This window comes from Balearica regulorum, chromosome 5 (genome assembly GCF_011004875.1).
Source record: "Balearica regulorum gibbericeps isolate bBalReg1 chromosome 5, bBalReg1.pri, whole genome shotgun sequence".
Lineage (NCBI taxonomy): Eukaryota > Metazoa > Chordata > Aves > Gruiformes > Gruidae > Balearica > Balearica regulorum.
Genome location: NC_046188.1, coordinates 21,290,268 through 21,310,846, shown reverse-complemented (window position 1 = coordinate 21,310,846; position 20,579 = coordinate 21,290,268). Strand labels below are relative to the sequence as shown.

The 20,579-nt window shown below is 37.8% G+C and overlaps 1 protein-coding gene across 4 annotated transcripts in view; it reads left to right on the top strand.

Annotated features, from left to right (window-relative positions):
• FLRT2 (fibronectin leucine rich transmembrane protein 2) overlaps window positions 1-20,579 on the top strand; it is a 64,535-nt gene that overhangs the window by 27,932 nt on the left and 16,024 nt on the right. The window lies entirely within an intron of this gene.

Here is a 20,579-nt window from a genome sequence, read left to right as displayed (position 1 = left end):
AGGTCATATGCCATATATTAAAAAAATCTCTTTACTAGACAGAAAGTTTCTCTTTATCTTTCATTTGGTTTTGAAAAAGAAATGAGGAAATCTTTGGAAGACAGGTGAGTGATTTGGGAAAGTGGTAGCAGAAAGAAACGAAATTCTGGGAAGAGTTAAACAAATGCTAAACTTTTTATTCATCCACTGTGGGTTGTGAGGGCTATTAGTAAGACATAACGGCAAATCAGTCATAATGTTCAGAATTTCATCTCTGTCTTCCTGCTGCTGAGCATGTGCTGGATCTGACTATGGCATTGTTAGGCATGATAGAAAAATATCAAAGAAGTATGAGAGGAACAATGCAGAAAAACTCAAACTTGTGTGTTGCATTATGCCCTGTCAGTCACAGTGAATGTGGCCTGACACAGCATGGTATTTGTACCTGGATAGTCTCAAGGGCTTAAAATTCTTAAAAGGAAAATTTCTCCTGAGCTAAGTTATTAAGAGTTTCATCTGAATAAGGAATGAAGGATGTAACCCTTTAGAAACAATGGTGTCCCAAGAGATTCTTATGTCTTTGTCAATTTAAAATGATGGCAAGCAGCAGCAGTATATTCATTGTACAGCAGTAACTGTATTAATAGCCACCACGTAACAGCTGAAAAACATTCCTTTTCTATCTGGGCATGTCGCCTTAGTACATTAGCAAAGGTTCAAGAACAGAAGATGACAGGCTTTCACAGAGAATCATGCTGTTAAAATAACATTCTCTTCCGTGCTATAGCTTCTGGCACTGGAACCCACCATCCCATCATAAATTGCTGACATCAGTGTGGTATAGCATTAATATTATGTCTTTAACCCCTTCGACACCATTTCTCTGCATAAACTTGTATCAGATTTAGAAGGAAGGGGAAAAAAATCACAGGAAAAAATACACATATACATACACACTATATTTCTTGCAGACAGATTTCAGAACACAGATTTCAGATTTTCTTTAGAACCCTCATTGCATTTTCAAAATGATGGCATTAAGGATGATTATTCTTTACTTTTTATTTATAAGTGAAAGAGAAATTAGGTCCCATATATTTTAAAAGGTCATCCTTTAGAATTTCCTGATAAAGTTCATCCACATCAATGTATTATTTCAGTAATAGCAGAGTTTAATGGGGAAGAGGGAGAAGCACTCTGTAGCTATTTCAGTAGAGAGTTTTCTTTTATTTTGGTTACTGTAACTCCTTTTACTATATTGATCCTAAATCTCAGTTCTCTATTTAATTCCTTGCACCTTTTAGGTTACATCTGTCACTGTGAAACACAGTCTTTGTTATTTCTTTTTTTTTTTAGCCATTTTACTCTGATGAGTCTTCATTCATAAAGAAATGCATTCTAACTATAGGTATGACTGAATGCAAAGTAAGATGACAGCTAGAATGGACATAGAGTAAGCCAAGGTTGCTTGGTTTGCAAGAGGGCCAAACTGTTTGCAGTGTCAATTTTCAAGTCGTGGATAAACTTCTGAACTTCACTGCAGCTGAAAGGGGAGTGAAAAACAAGCTGTGGGTGGTGACTTGAATGAATGTAGAAGGGTCTTGCACATTTGTTGGAAACAGGCAACAGAGATAATGTATCACACAAATGTTGACCAAATCTGAGTTTCTTAACCTAGAATCACAATGCTAATCACAACTCAGAAAACTGTCGTTCATATGTTAAATTAATGCTTGAATTTAATTATTCCTGTTCCTTAAGAAGCTCGCCTTTTTTTTTAGAACACATGATAAATTAAATCTTTCATTCCTTTTGTCTTTGCCCCGCATAAGTACCCTGTTCTGCAGCACAGCTCTTCCAGGTATAAAAAATACTTTCTCACACCATATACTGCAGATCTTGAGCCACACTGCATCAGAAAGCTTTAAAATCACCTTCTTTTCTGCCTTTCAAATGGCTATTTCATTTAATATCTATATTATTTCAGCCCCCTATAGCATGGAAATTATGCATTCTGACATTTGTTTGTCTATATTAAATTCAAAGGTGATAACACAGCAAAAAAGATTATTAGATTTTCTTCTGTCACTCAATTCACTAGCAGAAATTCTAGAATATATAGTTTGGCCCCAAAGTATTCTTGGCATAATTCCATTAAATCTTGCTTTCTGTTTACATCAAGTTCTGCTCTCATGTAGGGGCTCTTATTTGATATGGGATTTAACTTACAAGATGTGGGATAAGAGAACAGAAGTTGTTATAACATAGAATAGCTTAGATTGCCAAGACTGACATATTCACCCCTGAATGTGTCTCATTTTTGTTCAGGGCACATACAGTGTGAAGAGACAAAGGAAAATGAAGGAATGAACTTATATGCTGCAGAATTATATTTAATATACATCCAGCTATAACGAGAGCTCATCTCGTTTAAATTATTTTGACTTTTGTTTGGAAAAGCACAGAGTTGTTCATATATCTTCTTGCATGTTCCCTTTGCTGAAACAAGGACAGATAAATTTCTGTCCAAGAAGCCAATTACCCACTAACAAAACACAGTATACAGACAGAAAGTGTCACTTTGATTCATCCCTGGAAAATAATACCATATCTTCCATTCTGCACCATCATAGAGGCGTATGCCACTATTTCCGGAGGTGATGATAGGCTACTGATCTTCCTAAGCTGCTTGGACTTCTGGCACTCCTTTTCACACCAGCTCTATTTTTAACTTTTCAAGACCTTGTTGGAATCCAAGAACTCCATTCCTTTAAAAAACTGCAAACTTCTGCAGTGTTTTTGCTGTCCGCTATTGCAATTACAATTACAATTTGATTTCTGTTTATTGGTTTTTTCATGTTTATTAGGTTTTACACCAACATTTTTTCCATTCTTCCCTAAGTTATAAAAGGTAGATCTCTGCTGCAGGGTTTGGGGATTTAGCCAAAGGCTCTCATTAATGTTATTGGAAATTGTACATAAATCTGTGGGCAGCATAGAGAAATCTTTCCCTTCATTTGTTTTGGTGAAGGGTGATATGACTGTGATTAATTTTCCTTTGATATTGTATTAAGAAGGATAAGAATAAAGACATTTAAATGGCTTCTTATTATAATACAGAGTAGAAACTACTAAGATGCCTATAGATTGTTCTGTATTTACCCATCTTGTCATTTTAGTCAGTAGAAAAGATTTATTTTCACCATTTTCAATGATTAATTACTGTAATGCTGGTTTATCAGACTGAAAGCCTTGAACAATGAAAGTCTCTGATTATTCATAGAAGAAATACAGCACAAGCACTATGGAAGCACAAGCCGTGCTTTTATCCTCCTTTCACATATGCATATTGTCTCACTATATCCCTCAACTTAGCCCAGAGGGACCTTTCAGTGAATTAGCAGATAATTTAATCTCCATGCTTATTTGTTTTTTTGGCCTCACAAGGGGCCAGTTATTGCAAATGGGAACTGTGATTTTTGCTGTGCACACCTGCCCTGTGATAACTGTGCTGGAATCTACTTACTTATTTCATACAGAACTGCCATCAGCTGGCCACAACTGTTGGGTCCAGCTGAGATTGATTTGAAATAATATGCCAAAGTTTGAGGAATCTTGTGTTCTATTTTCAAGTTTTTCAACCAAATAATTCCTTATAATTATCTTAATCTAATACCATGTCTACGATCTGTATTCTTTCCAGGACAGTATTTCCAATCTAAACTTTTATAGGCTGAAACAAGGAGCAGATCATGCAGAAACTATTATAGATTTGTCAGACTTTGATGTGGAAGCTAAGGCTAATTGCATTTGACCCCTACTGCTTTGAGGCAAATCTGCACTGTCCTAGCTCTAAATTCTGATTATTTTCTATTTGTCCCTCAAAAAAATCTGATAAAATGAGAACTATGTTAAATTTTATAATTTTAAAATATATTTTCTTCTTTAATAGTAATGACAAATAGAACTCTCGAGATTTTCCAAGGCATCTCACTTAAGCCTTAATAATTTTTTTTTTTTTTTTTTTTTTTTTTTTTCAGACTTATTAGTTAAAGCTAGTTTGTCTGTCATTGGTAACTGTGAGACCTGGACTGGGCTACGTGAATGTGACTATGGCACCTTGTTGCCAGAATATATGCCTGGAAGGAAGACTGAATCCACATCTGTGTACATCTAGATCCACCTTGTCTCCCTTCCTGGCTCCAGAGAGCCAGGGTGGGCTGTGGGAACCTGCCCAAGAGGAGGTGCAGTAGCTGATTCTCTATTCCCTGTGATAGAAAATGTGAGGCTGGTTGGAATCAACCCTCAGAGTCATCTGGTCCCAGTTCAGCAGTAGGAAGATGCTGGTTTGTATGAACAGTGAAAATATCAGCCATATCTGAATAGTTTTTAAATTCAATTTACAATTAAAAATCTAACGATAACAATACAGTAAAAACCCTTTCAAAGTCATTGATTCAGAATTTTTCACCAGAAAATGCACACTGCTGAAAAATAAATAACCAGTCTAGTACCAAGCATCTAAAATTCTATTAGAAATCAAGCTACTTGTGGTTACTCAGAATCTCCAAAATACAGGTCTTCAGTTTTCCACTTCAACTAGTTTGTCTACAATATTTATCTACCCTACAGAAAATTTTAGTGATTTGTTCATGTTTACAGCATGCTTTTAAATGTAAAAAGGCATGTAAATCAAGTGTTGCTGTGATGTGTGCACTGCTAACAGAGCTTAGTCTGAAAAACTTCCTGATCTCACTCAGGGCTTGACTGCCCTAGCTCTAAGTTTCATTAATTTCTGACAGTCCTTCCTGAGATTAAAATCTTATTTTCTTTGTATAATCACAGTCTCTAAATGGTAGGAATAAGCATTTAGAAAACACTCAGATGTTAACCTTACTATGATTATATGATTTAAAACGGGGAACTTGATTAAAATATTCAAACAGTTGCTTTTGGAATGTAGTCCTAGTATTAGCTGCCTCTAACATTTTGTTAAATAGAATTTGAGAATTTTATTTTTCATGTCTATTATTCCCATCTGGGTTTTGACTCAATAATTATAGTGGGAGCTAATTGCAAATTCTATATTTAGGTTGGCTATCAATTCCTTTACAAAGGATAACTGTGAGCTCTTCTTTCAGAAACTTTCACATCTGTCTTATTTACAGCAGACATCTGATATTAGTCAAGAAATAGCCACATGGCTTTGTCCCAAACAATTCAATATCTGATTTGCTTGTAATGCAAAGCGTTAAATGTTGTCATCTCTGTTCTCTTGCTTGTGAGTCTATAGTCAGTATTCTCAGACTGCAGATTACACCTTCTCCAATCTAATCAGAAGCTACTGGTAATGTTCTTAGGACATCCTTCATTCTTGACTGTGGCCACAATAGTTGGGGTAGGGATGAAGACCAGAGTCTTCATATATATACATCCTTTCCTCCCCATTAGTCCAAGAGGGGGCAAGTGTGCTGAAGACCCCATCATTGAGACTGGGCACATACTTGAACTCTCCCCATAAACCCCCCCAGCTGACGTATGGCCTCGTTCTGTTCTGCTGACACTGTCAGTGAAGTAAGTGAGATAGGAGCTCCTGCACGGTTCTAACAACAGAACAGCTGAAGAGTCTCAGCGGCCAAGAGGTGAGAGTAAATCTCACTCAGCAAGATTCACGGGCCAGGAAGAAGCTCTCAGTAGTGCATTGTCCTTCCTAGGAGACTTACATGAACCAGAGCCCAGGTACCCTCATCACTAGTCCCATCACCTGTTCTTATGGGGAAAAAAAAAAAAAAAAAAACGATGAAAAAGAGAACTCCCTCTTCATTGCCTTTGGGGAAACAGTCTGCATGGTCATCAAGATTAATTTCTAGACACCTACATAGCATCCTTTGAGCCATTCTTCATAGGCAAAACACTAAATACTTCAATAATTTTTTATGCATATATTGCTTACCCTATAGAGAATTGTTCAGAACTTGTTTTACAATCCAGCTTTGCTTTAGCAGAACAAAGTAGAAGAATAAGTAGTACTGCTTATTCCCAGTTGACAATTCCATCACTAGCCTGGCCACAAAAAATGGGTTACCCTGGGGGTCAGATGGACTAGAGCCAACCGTTTACCAGAGGCAACCGCTTGGCATCTGCTTACAATTGCTCTCAGATGGCAAATGGCTGTGCAGAGGCTGCTACCAGCCAGAAGGGTTTAGAGCAATCTGAAGTGCCTCTAAATTTTACAAGTACCAGAGTTACCTTAAAGCAACAGAGCAGGCATTATCGTAGAGCAGAGATCATCTGAGCATAGATCATCTGAGAACCTGGGATTTGCAAACCCATTGTGGAAGCATTGTATGCCTGGTATGTTCAAAAGAGATGTGAGGAGAATACTGATTCTGCAGTAGTGTCCTTAGTATTGGTAGAAAAATATTGGAAGGAGCCTTGCGATCATTCGATATTTAGTTCACATCATTTGCTTTGTCTACTATCATATGCTACAACCCAGAAAATAAATTTTAAAGCCCAGTTTAAGATGAAAAGCCAAAACAATTCTGGCAGTAGAAATAACATAAGATTCACAAGTAAGAGCAACCTCTTACTTGTGAATGTATTAAAGAGAACTCCCATGTGAACATAGAGAGTGGAATATTACCCACACTAGGTAGGACAACAAATAATGCCCTCTCTCCAAAAGCAATTGGGAGTGAGAAAACATTTGCTTTTAAACCTGACAATGAATTTAACTTAAAGCATGGTTTTCAGTCATACCAAGTGTGCATTTGACAGACCATGCTGCTGCGAGGAACACAGGAGAACAGTGCCAGAGAAGAGAGGACAAGGTACATCCACTCCCTCTCCCCTTCGCAAGTGTTGGCCAGCAGCCAGTGGAGGAAAATGTCCCAAACCCTAAATTATTCATCAAGGCAGGTGGACATATATCTTTTCCTCTCCCTTAAGAGACCATCAAAGCCCTGAAACAAATATGGTGCAATCAAGAAATTTATGTAATCTCTTTGAACCCCTGGAGGTACTAATGAACTAGGTAATCCAAGATTCTTTTCAGAAGTTTATGTTGTTTATATCTAGAATTTGTCCATTATGGTTAGATGCCTTATTGATGTGCGATTAATTTTCTCTGGTTTATATATTTTTCCAACGGTCTAAATCATGGTTGTGTGAGAAAGTCTACTTGTAGATAATTTAACTACAGAAGATGTTTCATGATGTGCTCTTTCTATACTTTTTGAGTACTAGACCAATTTTTTATTCCTGATTCCTGTATATCTTTTCTGCAATCTTTTCCCAATAAATTATCGCTTACCGATGTTTAATAATAATTTTAATAATTTCTGCAGTCAACTTATTATAAGCAAATATATTCGGTTATGTAGTGCCTACTTCCTGGGTATCCAGTACTCCTTCTTTGGTACCTAGCATCCCCAAACCCAGACATTTAATTAAAAAGAAGCATTTGAAACAAGTGTTTTATTAAAATCAGTAGGTCAAGAGATTCTTTGCACATTCGGCTCTCAGCAGGGGGGCGTCTGCTGGATATTATTATAGTTACAGCTGAAATCAAGTTAGACTGAACTTAATGAACTAGCCTAGCTGCATGTCTGGGGGTTTATAGGTTTTCTAATGTTCATTGTTTTCTTAATTATCCATTTGCTGTTTTTCTATTGGACTGGAGCTTCATTACTTCATGTTTCTACTATACTTGAGAGATGAAAAGTCATTTAGCAGAAAAGTACATTTACTGTAAATGCTAAATGTTCTTAGTATTTCCTATGGAGATAGCCTGGACATCCTTAAATCCATTTATTTAGCACAGAAGACCTCTTGCAAGAAAAATGGATTTATTTTCTATGCTCTTTTCATTGATGCCATTTTGGAAAAATATCAGCACACTAAAGGAAACAAAAAGTTCAGTTCACAAATCTAAGGGGAACTTATTTGGAGCTGCTGGAGACTCAATTGCTTTGATATTTAAGAGGGAGAAATTCTGTTTTGAACAATTAAGAATCAAAGAAGTATTCAGTTTCCAACCAAATACAGTCCTTTCAAAAATCCGGATAATTCATGTAAGTCACAGGAGAGAGAGAACAGCAGTCAGAACCCAGTCCACCCTTGCTGAAATCCACAGAAACCTCCTGGAGTGGACTGTGCTTCACCTTGGAGAGCGGGGAGTTGAGGCAGGAAGAATGTAGAACAAATGCCCAGATGAGAGAAAGGGAAAGAAATGGTGGCAACACAGACGTGTGTGTGTCTCTGTGTGTGTCAACTTACTTTATTTTCACAGAATAGAGGAAAGAATATCTAGTACATAATTCCAGTTGGGTTCTTCTCAACATTTCACTGGTACCAATGATATCTTTGTTAAGGGAGTGTGGAGGGGGGGGGGGGGGGGGCAAAGAAGAAGAAAAAGCACGTTAGAAAATTTAACTGACAGCAAATAAAATAGCATTGATTCTGTAGAAAGATGTGAGGATAAAAGTAAAAAAGAACAATGCCTGGAATAAGTTAAAGTTTTGGCTGACGATCATTAGCAAATCTGCTGTAACATGCAGTGGTGTTTTTATCTTTACTTCAAATTAAATCAAACCATGGCTGCTAGATTTCACACAGTGCATGATGGTGCATTGCATCACTCCATGAAACTTTGGGATAAATTTTCATTTTGAAAAGTGAATTAGACACTTAAATATCCTATGAAAGTGATGAAGCCCATTATCTTGTTTGTTATTCAGGTCTTTAAAAAATCCCTTGATGCAGCAATAATTGCATGCCTGAATCAACTGACTTTATGTAAAACAAAGTTTCAGATGCTTTCTTCAAAATATTGCTCTCAAGCCTATTACACTTAATGTCATTCAAAATAGTCCCAAGAAACTTGGAGAAAATTGCCTTTTTGCTTTTTTCCTAATGTACTGAAAGTACTCTCTTGCAGTTTTATGTCCTTGTCGTTCCACAAAGTATTAACTGTGTTTTTCTAGTGAGCTGCCATTGTTAGCAATATAACTATTGCATAAGCTGCAGAGCTGTTTATCTTGAATTATAAAGTGGGATGAAGAAATCTAGTGATGTGATTGGCATTCCAGGCAGTTAACAGAATATGGCACTATAAGTGGTGATGTTGGGTCCAGCCCTCCAGGCTCATTGACTGCAGTAACTCTGTCTACTCATGTACATAAAAATTCTTTCAAGATCACACCCAAGGTTAAATCATGGGAACTTGGAAATGGGAAACTTTAGAAAGTACTTCTGAAAATAAAACAAAGGGCCAACTGAAACTAATGGGAAATTTTCCATTGACTTTAAAGGCAGTAGAATAGAATCAGAGCCATGAAACTTCATACATGGGAATGGAATCCGTGACTGTGATTTTGTTCTAGTTTCTCAAAATTGTACTTTTATTATACACCAACTTCTTTTACCAGTTTTAATCAGGCCTAGTGCAAATAAACCTATCTCCCCCACAAAAATATAAAATAAATATGGGAAGTAAAGTATTATAGAACTTGAATATTTAAAATTAGGCAATAAAATAGCTATCATTCAGCAAAGTCTGTTTTGTTGTCTACTAACAATACCAATACTATTTTTGTTGAGAAACCATACAGGACTAGATGTTATTCTAACATATTAGCATACAACATTGGAAAGAAGGTCAGAAGGGGGGCTATTTCTGTTTGGTTTTTTTAAGAGAGGAAGAACATTCGCATTCTCAAATTTCATTACCAGATTGTGGCTGGTTAAAAAAAAAAAAAAGTATTTCTCCACAAATCTTAGGTAAGTTTAGAACTGAACCAGAAAAAATAAACCTTTGTAAGCTGCTAAGAATTGTACAGCTCCTTTTTACTTGTTTCTTAAAATGTCCATGTAATCCCTTAGTCAGACTTTGGTTTGAAATGTCAAAATATTGTACAGTATGTTCTCTGCCAGACAAGCACAATAAAATGGCTTGTTTTCATCACCAGAGAATTTGGCCCTGGAAGCAGAAATTCCTGAAAATTGGAGAGATGCATTTTCATTCTTTTTTTTCTTGGTGTTTGGGCACATTTGTGTGAGTTTTGAGAAGGCTTTGAAAAGTGAATTGTAAGCTGTTGTAATGAGTTTGTCTTATATATCTTTCTATGAACATTTCCACCAGATAATCAATCATAGGAATTATGAGCATTGAACACAAAACCAGAAGCTGTCCATACGACTAATGTGATCAACTGCAAATAATAAGGACACTTTCAATAATAAGCCAGGTCATTGCTGTAATTTGCAGAATATTTTATTATGTAATTCCAAATAATTAATATATTTTAGAAAATAATGATATTTGAATCAAGAGCACTCCAGGAACAGAATAAGAGGTGATATTTTCAGTTAGGTATTGCAATATTTTTGTCTCAGTTTGAAGACTAAGATGGCTCATCCAATCCTATGTCAATAGAAGTGCAAGAAGTGATGAAAGACACAAAGATAATTTAATTTTGGCACAAAGTTGTCCATGTGATATTGTTGAATCAAGAGATTGGGGTAATCTGCCTACGTGGAGTATCCTGGCATTACCAACGTGAGGTATGTATTTTGCTCATGAAGTAAAATAACTGCCATGAGTTCTACCATGTCTCATTCAGGCTACATTAAAACCTGGATGCCGTAAAATCTAGGCACTTTAATTCACGTGGATCTCCGTATTCCAGGTTTATATTTGCTTTCTACTGTGCATAGTTGACACAGTATATGCAGCTATTCTTTTTGGCTTTGGCTCTGCAGTGCCACTCAAAAACCACAAAGACAAACTCCTTCTACAATTCAGAAAAGGCATACTTGCAAATTTTCAGCATTTAAAAGGACTTTTGTCACCCTCTGTCAGAGAGACAAGGTAAAACCAGCATGATCACTTTAATAGTTGGTACTTAAAACAAAGATGGATTTGAATAGTTGCTGTGGCTTTCAGCAGCGTGTGTTTGTGCTGTTCTGTCACACAGCACAATAGTTTCCACGTTGTCTTAACCACAGCATCAGGGGAAGCTGCGTACTTGTTTCTTTGTAACCTTGTAAATCATACTGTCCATTTCCATGCTTTCAATAAACAAAAGAATTTCTGCAAGTGCTTTCATTAAATTGAGTTCCCCACTGTGACACCAGTCTTCTTCCCTATAGTTGCATTGAATGACTCCGTCTGAGGTTGGTAGTAAAGGCTGAAGGGAAAAAACCAAACCAAAATAACAAAGCTGGAACAGTCAAACCTCAGGCCATTAAGGGCCACATCTTCAAAGCTGGATGTCTAAGCAGAGGGAACATGTGGTTTCATTGATTGAATGCAGACTGGGAGACAGGAACTTGTAACTTTTAATTTTATTTGTACTCCCATCCCACTTTGCAACCCTTAAACAACTTTATTTAACTCTGAGGAAGATCTAACATTGGCTTTTTTAGCGTTGCAACACCAATCCCAAAGGCCAAGGGAGACTTAAGACACACTTTGAGTTGTGCTCATTCTAGGCTGCTCCAAGGGTGCAAGAAGGCCTCCTCAAGGAAGCTCAGAATAAGCAGTGCGCTTATGTAAGATCCTAAAGCCCTCAGCCTTACTCCCTTACATCCCATATACTCGGTCTTATCCTGCATTTCTTGGAAAAGTCTGAGCTGCTTTTGATATTGCCTGTGCCAGAGCAGTTTCCTCAGAGGAGACTAAAGGTTTTCTGTAGTTCCTATATTCTTCCACAACACTGTATGCAGTCCATAGCTGAACCCAAAACACATAGCTGCGGTGTCTCCGTTTCTCAACCTAAACTGAAAAATAAAAATGCTTTTTGAATTCCAGGAGGAGGCTAATAATGCTTGTCATGCCGTGATTTTGCAAGGGATTGTTAGCTAACCTTGGGAACAAAAACAGCTGAAGCGCACAAGGCCTTATCACCCAGGAGAAAACGGGAAGGGCCGCGAAAGGATTCACAGCAGGAAGAACAAACCATGTATCAGCTCTTAGCTAATGTATTACCTTTCAGTGACAGAGCTGCCTGCCATAGCAGGGGTCTGGACTCCATGACCCAGGAGGTCAGTCCCAGTCCCGCATTCCCATAACACACAAATGAACCAGGGAATTAGTCCATCTCCTGCTGGCAGCCATCTGGTCAGAAACACGGTCACTGTTGCCATTGCAGGGCTTTCAAACCCCAAACTGACACGTGTGAATGAGCGCTGGGTCGGATATAATTAACTGTATCTTGTATTACCAAAAAAATACCTTCACAAAGCCAGCACATGAACATATGAGGCCTGGCCTTTTGAGTCCTTAATTTGAAGATGGAAATCCAAAACCTGATAAGTTTAAAACAAAAAAGGAAAATTTCCTTTTTTTCTACCATGGCACTGGCTCAATGAAGCCTGTGGTACTGCCACAAACCCTGTTTCTTTGCCTGTTGAACGCAAGCTGGCAGAGAACACTTTGTTTATTTTCATCACCTTTGTAGTGAGATATCTGGGACAGCCTACCCACACAGCTTGATGAAGAATGCCATTTTTAGGTGCTTGTCTTCAATTTACCTTCTATTATGCTCAGGAGAGATAAAGTTGCCATAAATATTCAAGTGGGAAGCCAGGTGGGATAATTATATTAATCAGTCATATTTACTTAATGCTTACATTGAGTTTAAGAAACACATCCACTGGTTTTATGCCTGATTTTAGGTTCTGACTTGCAGCCTTGCCAGTTCTGATTTTATAGTGAATCTTATGGTACTTAGCATTGCTTTTATGGCTCCTTCTCCTGGAAACCGTGGGTCTGAAAGAACTTCAGCTTTTCTTCCCTGAGATGCAAGGGAAGATTATGATTACAGGGATGTGAATCGTGATTGCAAATGTGAATGCTAAAACGGCTGTCCAGGCCACCACAACATTTCTTAGAAAAATAAATTATTTCATCAGTTGAACAACACCATTTAGAGCTTCTCTGGGTGCAGGGGTAATCTACTTGCCATACATTAGGAGGACGGTCTCATTTTCAATCCAGTGTTCATCTACTACTTCTGTTTTCACCCTAAGAGCTTGTCAGAGAAAAGTGTCTACAAGAGAGCCTGAAGAGTAGAGTTTTTTCTGTCGATGGAGTGACACTAGTCTCTCCAAGCACTGCTTTCAGAGGTATGCCTGACTTCTAACTCAGTAATTAATCAAAAAATTGGTGCTGGAGTTAGGAAAGAGAAATACGACTATCATACATGCAACTGCCTCACTATCATACATGCAACTGCCTCCTCTTTACACCATTTCAGACTCTGCATCTCCTCAAGAACAGCCTTAAGCTACCACCTCATTTTTCACCATACTCATCACCCATTCTAATGACTGATCACTGGACACTACTGACCTAGTCTGGATTAGAAAGGACGATCAGAAGGTGAATAATGATGTATACAATGACAAGTATGGCTGTACCCAACAGATTGTGGGATATAATTATCTTTTAGCAATAAAGCAGTGTTTGAACCTATGTGGCTGTGTTAACACTGTAAGATCGTATTCACTATGTCCTGCAGTAGCTGATGCAAAAGCTAAGCTGACTCTCTCAGAGAGAGACTGCAAATACAGCATGGAAATGAAATTTTCATTTGTGATTTGTTTGCTGTTACCAGAAGAAAACCCTCTGCTTTTGTTTCTTTTTATCACTATATTTATTCTGAAATTTTATTCTTGAAAAGTATCAAATTTAGAAAGAGCTAACTTTTTTGCTAAACTCTCTTTGCATTGAAGCACAACCAAAATTATGGATTCTATAGGTTAGTGAAAGATGAGGCTCATTCAAAATATCTTATCTCAAAGGAGGTGAAGTGAGCTAGTGAACAAGTGAGTCCTTCTTACAAAAGACTCTGACAATCTTCCCAGCAAAGAGGAAAATACATATTCTAGCAAGTTCACAGACTTTACATAGACTTTATATAGGAGCTGGTCTAATGACCTCTTTCACCAAAGTTTGGGCAAGAGTCTGAGAAGAAAGATCCTATCTGTAAAATAGAAAGAATACAAATGGAATTGAAAAAAGAATTTAATGATGTTTCTGTAAATCTTAGAGAAATAAAAATTACAGATTTGTTCAAACTGAAACCCTAGATTCAAAACAGTCTGAGCTTTAAGGCAGTGCAATTATATATACAGACATTGTGGCTTGGGTTTTTCTCTACAGGAAAAGTTCAGAGGTCATTGAAGAGAAGAGTCCAAAACATGATGATATGTTTCAGTTTCTTTTGTGGTCACTACTTCACTCTATAAAGTTTCCAGTTCTCTAAAGCTAAAGCAGGGCATTGCTATTTAGGGAACTAGAACTTGCTGTAGCTCTGGAAGCGCATTTTTGCATCATCATTTTATCATTATATTTTTTTCTCACTCTTAAAACTCAAAAGAAGAATAAAGCAGTGAAGTGTCCCTTTTCCTTTTTGTTGCATCTAGAATGCTCAGGAGTAAATAACAATTGCTTGAGATGGCATTATTTGTTCAGTTTAGGTTTAATATTATATTTGTGGTCATTAGCAGCTATCCAGAGTTTCAAAATGCAGAGTTTGAGCTGTGTCAATGACTTTTAAGCTATCAGATACCTTACAGGATGGGACCGTATTTAATTTCTGACTCACTCTGCAAGTGTAATGGACAGGTCCATGCACACTACATTTCCACTGTTGTGCTCAGTCCCTAATTCTGACCGTAATGTGTGACTCACTAAAGCATAAGAAATTCCCAACTGAGAGAGACCAGCAGTCCATCTAGCTCAGAGTTTTGTCCCCAACAAAGACAGCGAACTGTTGGAGTTGCTTTTTGCCATCCATTTCATCCCTGCATGCCCCCAGCAGTGCCCGAAATGGTGGAACTAGGCATATTAGAGGGTGCATCCCTTCCTCTTCTCTTTGAGGGAACCTGTTTAAAGACCATGAAATTGTTGAATCCTTTTTTTGAACCTGCCAAAACTATATGTTCCACAGACACCTGTGGTAGCAAATTTCGCTTCTCTATCTGCTGTGTAAAGGAGTACTTTGTATTATGTGTTTTAAACACATATCTTACTAATTGTAATGAATCTCAGTGACTCTTGGTATTAAAAATATGATTTTCATACAGGAATTTTCCTAATTCAGTGCTTATTATCGGGTAGTGGGAGTCAGGAGCTTACCAGGTCAAGACAAGTTAATTTGCACAGGTACCTATGCAAATCATCTTAAATTTTCTTTCGTTATAGTGTAGCTCATTGATTTGTGGGAAGTGAACTCAGAAAATGACCAGAATACCCACAGAATGTGTTTAAACATCCAATGCTTAGCCAATCCTTATCTGTGCTTCAAAAGTAGTTGGCTTTTAGTAATAATAATGAACACTATTGCTTTGGCAACCCTTTCTCCATCATATATGCCCAACACACAAGATTTGAGTAAATTGGGGGGGGGGGGGCGGGGAGGGGGATTAATGCTTAAAATATTTGCAGTGAGTGTGGAATGAGATTTTTTTTCTCTTGAATACAAGATGGTTTTCTGCTTCACTGGAACAGAGGAGGGCAATATCTCCCAAGAGGCTCAAAAGCCTTGAAGATAATTGCTGCCAGGGTTGGTTAGTTTAAGCCTGTGTTTGGATAGAGCATGTGGCAGTATCTTTCAGGATGTATAGTATTAGGAAATGCAGTTCATTTTGATTGAACTAGCAAGAAAAGGATTTCTAAAATAATATTATACAGTAAACAAACTCCACTGCTGTGGGCTGAGCTCATTCAAACTCTTAGGAGTCAGTAAGTCTGTTATCCTCTGGAATAGCTGCAACTGTTCATTTTTTGTCCTTTATTATTTCACACCACTTTTTGAATCAAGGTCAGCTATTTACTATGATGGGTCAGAGAGGTCTAGATAGATCTGGAGTGAAATGTCTGATAAATTCCTGCCAAATCTGAACTGAAGGGAGGGGGGTGTGTGTGTGAGAGAATGCTCAGGTGACTTCCCCCCCTTCATATTTATTCTAATCTTCAGTGCCACTTCTGTTGTCTAGGCCGTATTATGTCCTGAGTAACACAACACAGACACAGTAGCCCAAAGACAGAGGTGGAGTAAAGAGGGCTTTGCGCTATACGAAAAGTCCTCTGTGCAATCAAAGCAACATCTGCAGCTACTCCAATTCTCAGAATCCCTTTTCCAGTCTGCTTGTCAGCACTGCTGCCATTCATCTATCCATAAAGCAGAGGATATGTTGGTTTGGTTTTTTTTTCTCATCTGCTCCATAGGTATCCTTCCACATCTGCATTTACGTATCCAATATGAAATGCAATGGGAAGGTGTGAGCCTATGCCTCCTATAATGAGTGTATGCAGTAAGAATATTTTTCTGGTCAAATCAAAGTTGATTTGCATTTTAGTTCCCTCTTCTTATAGACCGCTGTACAAAAGGATTGTCTAGAGGTCAGAAGAGACTAGCAGAAGTAAAATTGTTGAAAATACCATGGATTGGATGTAAAATTAACACTGGCTTTATACCCTACCTCAGTGGGTTACAGCAAATATATGCCTTATTAGCAAAAGTATAAAGAACCTGTGCCTCCAGTATCTAAAATTCTGGTGCAGATGTAGGTCTAGATCCAATATTTCCCATGCTTACAAAGATACTTGTATTAGGGACCTACCTCAGTTTTTAGTCCAAGCGAAAAACCCATCAGCAAACCCCCAAATCCCTTAGCAGACCTTCATCTGAGGTCCATTGAAAGTACCCAAAGGTCTACACAGAAAATATAAGAGTGTCTTCTTATTTGACTCATGCAGTGACCCAAATAGATAAAGTGCTCTGCAAACAGAAGAAAACAATAATTGCATTTTTGAGCAGGCATATTTTGCTGCCTGTAGAATAGCTTAAAACTCTCTCTCACCTTTTTTTTTTTTTTAAAATATTTCTCCCTCTGGCCCTCTCTCAGGTTTTATTGTGCCTTCTCTGCCTTCCTGAACTCATTCAAGATGTCCAGTTTTGTATAAGCACAAAATGCTGATAAGAATACTGCTGTGATTCCTTGCAATAACGACTGTGCTGAAAAGTAGCACAAGGACACATATCGATAAGGAGTTTGTTGCCTGAAATGCTTTGGCACATGTCAGATGGAATTTGCTTTTGGGCTGAAGGCCAACTCCAGGCTTCTGCACCTCTTAGGACCCACTTAAAAGCTATTAGGAGAGTTTAAGTGGTGCACGAGTCTCTTGTTGGCTGTCTGCACAGGGCTAAAGATCACCCACTGTGAAGTATTAATGGTAGAGGACTATTTTTTTTCCTCTGCTGCTGGTAGGTGTCATTTGTGGGCCTGCTGGCAATTTTGATCTCACTGATGCAACCACACACAGACCTCAAAGGCAAAGGGGAGAAGTGGAAAAGCAAAGCTGAATTGCTTACTGTGCTCTCTTCTATCTTTGTCAGGATTCATTCAACATGAAGGCTTTGAACTTCCTAAGTGGAATAAGCTTAGGAGAGCTCTTTAAAGAAAGTTTTACAGCAGTTATTGAGAAAATATAATGACAGAAACTTTAGGAGCGAATACCAGGGGTTTATTCTGCTGTGAGCTGCTTCTTCATAAACACACATACATGGCAAGCTCATTCCTGTCACTTCATGGAGAAAATTAGACTTATTGCCATTACTGTATCCTCTTTCCTCTGTTCATGGTCAGAAGACTTGTGATACTGTATAGCATGTGAAACTATTCACACAAAATACTCTGTCCTGCAGCTGTCAGCATGGGGTAGAAGAAAAATTGGCTGGAGCAACACATTTCCAGCTTCTGGAAATACGATGTCCATTTGGCTTTGTTTTGTCTTTGTGCACCCCCTGTGTTGGCAGCATCTCTGTTCCTTCAAGGAAAGAGTAGAGCAGGAGGAAGACCGAAAAGTGACTTTAATCATAGCTGCAGATGTAAACACCATTTCCTCTTCTGTTTTTTCTTCCGCAGGGAACTGAGCTGCTGCCAGAAATTAAAGGCAGCTAGTAGTTCCTTGGTTGATGTAAACTGTTGCAGCCAGTGTTTAAACATGTAATCTGTAGTCCTTCATCCTGCAGGAGCAGTGCTTTTGCTGGCTGACACTGCCTTTATTTACGACTGTGTGATCCCTTAAGGCCTCTCATGATCTTCTTGTGGTTTTAATTCCATGGCTGAGAATCATTGGGTTAGAAATGTCTATTTACTATTTCTAGCTTGTTCTTATTTCTACTTATGCCTAAAACTGAAGCTGCCCTGTGTTAAATTCTGTGTAGTCCCATGCAACCTCCCTTTCTCAAAGAAATTTGAAGTAAAATTCGAAAATCTAAATGATTGCTATGGAAATGTAGTATTGTACCCTTTCACCAAAGGAGAACCAAACCAGAGCAAAGTGCCAAAAGAGTCTGGTTTCTGTCAGAATTAGGACTTGAGGATTCCCATCCCCATTACACCAAATTCTTTAATCTAACCACCTATCAGATTTTCCTTAATTGTTTTATTCCCCAGATGTGTACATTCTTAGGATATGTGCTTGGCCATCAATGCTGAAAAGGGACAACAGGACCCTCTCACTGAAAACAGTTATTATCACACAGAGTTACTGGAATCCTGAATGAAAATGAGCAAAAAATAAATGTCAAAATTAACTGGAAAAAAAAATAAAATCCTGAAATGGTCCATATCCCTGCTAAACTGTTTTCCCCTATGGGCTCTGATGTTTCTTTCCTCTCTGTACTCTAAAGGAAATCACTGGTTTTACTGGCGTCCAGGTAAGTAGCGGGCTTTGAAAGAATGCCACCACACACTGAATGTTTTTGTAAGGCTATAAAATTGTTACTGCAATATCTTTAATGTTTTATATTGCTATAAAGTAATTTTTTTTATTCTGATGATACATGGGAGAAAAGGTGTTTCCTGTATGAAGTGTCCTAGTGTCATTCCTGGAGTAGTGAGAATATTGCACTTTCTCCACCTGTGCATACAGAAAAGTGTAATTGAATCACTGGGAAAAGATAACAAATCCAGATCCCCAGACCCTTGTCAGGCACTGCTGATGATGAGATGTTGTACAGTTGATAAATAATTCAGCTATTTAGCTGAATAGGGATTTCAGAGGCTTAGCTGGACATTCTTCATCCATCATTTTAATATCTTTCCCCTTTTTTGTTAACTGGCTATCTGATGGCAATGATTTAAAAAATTTGTTTGATGACCTTCTGTTTGCATGTTACAGAGACTGTGTCATATAAGCAAGATTTGTTCTCTAGCTGAGGAATATCTTTTGTTCAGTGGTCCCATAAGTGACTACACCATTCATGACAGGTTCTCTGAAGCTGTTAGGGCAAACAACTTTATTAATCTTTCTTGATAGCTCCTTAGCGGTGTTTATGGAGCAGTTCTTAGTTCTGTGAAGGAGCAACATGCTAAGTAATATTAAAAGGGGAAGGAGAGATCTCCATCTGGCTTTGTTGGAAAGATGAACGTATACTTTCAGCTTTATTTACGTGCCTAAGAGTTTGAGGGGCAGCTAGTGATGTATTTTCTCCATGGGCCATATGCTACAAATAGGGAAGCTAAGAACATGGTAGCCCACACTCATTTGCTTAAGACTCTAAATGAATGATACCCCACAAGGTAATGTGACATCATGCAGAATCTCATCAATGATGTAGCACCATGTAACACATTTAAAATGTGTCAGGATGTTGTCTCCACAGAAGCAATGTTTAGTCATTTAGGTCACTAAAAGCAGCTTTTTCAAATTATCCATAGACGTTTTGCCAGGCTGCCCACATATCTCTAGATAAAAGCAAACTGTTTGCTTCACAGTGTAGAATAATTTATAGGTAGGGACCAATTTGCTTGCAAAGAAACAGCAGGTTGCCTTCATTTTTTCTTAGTACAAAATGCATTATGCTAAACACAGTACAGAGCATTTGTGTTCTGAAAGGGGAATTATTTTAAATTAGTCTAGTATTATTAGTTTTTCTCAAACAGACGTGTCCAGTTTTTGTCACAGAAAGCTGTAAGACCTCTGGAAAAGGGTCAAGAAAGCAAACAAAGAATATCTTTCTTTTCCTTTTACCATGTTAAGTGCAGCTGTCCAGAGGCAGATAATTCTACGATAACTTTCATGGGTTTAAAATGTGAATGTAAACACTATTTCATGAATGCTTTCATGAAATGAAATTGTGTCAAAACTACCTTTTTGGGTAAAAAGGTCAATTTTTTACTCTTCCTCTATCTTTTTTTCTCTCTCTGCCTCTGGTCATAAATGATCAGAGAGTAGTGGACCTCAGGCACATTTCCTATTGAAAACATAATCAAAACCGACAAATCTTTATGAAACATTTTGGCTTCAGTTAAATCATATATTTTAATGAAAATGTATTTCGTTGAAATGTTCCAGATAGCTCCTCATGTAAGATTCTTTTCATCTGCCATTTCCAACTTTCTCAATCCATCATCACATAGTACATTGCTGACTTTACGGAGTCCTAGATGAGATCCATCAAAACTATTATTTCACCTAAGATGAAATCAGTTCTTTTGGGATGAAAGACTAGGGAATTAATTCACCACCATATTAAATAGATTGTTCTCACATTTTTTGACAAATTTGTTAGGTTTTG